The following is a 1,056-nucleotide window of genomic DNA, read 5'->3' on the forward strand; positions in this document are numbered from 1 at the left end:
GACGTTGTTTGAACATGACTCGACAAGTGCGAAGCTATAAGGCAACATGTGCTTTTCTAGCGAAATGAGAACGATACCTGCCCCACCATTTTTTCGTGCCGTACCATCAAAGAACATGACCCATAGTCCGAAGGTCTCTATGAAGAGAACTTCTTCATCGGGCAAGTCTTCGCTTAACTCCCAATCTGATGGAACTGGGTGATCTGCTAGGAAGTTGGCTAATGCCTGCCCTTTAACTGCCCTTTGTGGTACATAGACTATGTCGTACTGTTGATGCATGATTGCCCATTTGGCTAAACGTCCCGAGATGACCAGTCTGGACAGGATGTACTTGATGGGGTCGGCTTTTGCGATTAAGTGGACTGTGAAGGCCTGCATGTAGTGCCTCAACTTATCTATGGCAAAGAAGATTGTGAGGCATGTCTTCTCTATAGGGGAATAATTGATCTCGGCTCCATTCAGGGTTCTAGTTAAGTAATAGAGAGCGCGTTCTTTTCTCTTTTGTCTTTCTTGTGCCAGTAGTGCCCCTAGTGATCTCTCTTGCACTGCAATGTATAGTATCAATGGCTTGCCTGCTACTAGGGCTCCTAAGATAGGAGGACTGATCAAGTACCTCTTTATGTTATCGAAAGCATTCTGAAAGGGTTGACACCGCCCTGCCAGGTTAGAAATAAACCTCCGGATGTAGGCCAGACGTCTCTGCAAACTTCTCAGCTCATGTAGATTTCTTGGTCTTGGCATCTTCTGGATGGCATCAATCTTAGATTGGTCTATCTCTATCCCTCAATGTTTCACAACAAAACCCAAAAAATTTCCTGAAGTTACGCCAAATGCGCATTTGAGGGGGTTCATCTTTAACTAGTACTTTCGCGGACGATCGAACACAGTCCTTAGATATTTCAAATGGTCCTGTCGTCGCTTGGTCTTGACCACAAGGTCATTCACATAACACTCCACATGTTTATGTAACATATCGTCAAACACCTTCTGCATGGCATGTTGATAAGTAGCGCCGGCATTCTTCAACCAGAAGGGCATTACCTTGTAACAATATAT

The sequence above is a fragment of the Benincasa hispida genome, chromosome 11 (assembly GCF_009727055.1).
Source record: "Benincasa hispida cultivar B227 chromosome 11, ASM972705v1, whole genome shotgun sequence".
Taxonomy (NCBI): Eukaryota; Viridiplantae; Streptophyta; class Magnoliopsida; order Cucurbitales; family Cucurbitaceae; genus Benincasa; species Benincasa hispida.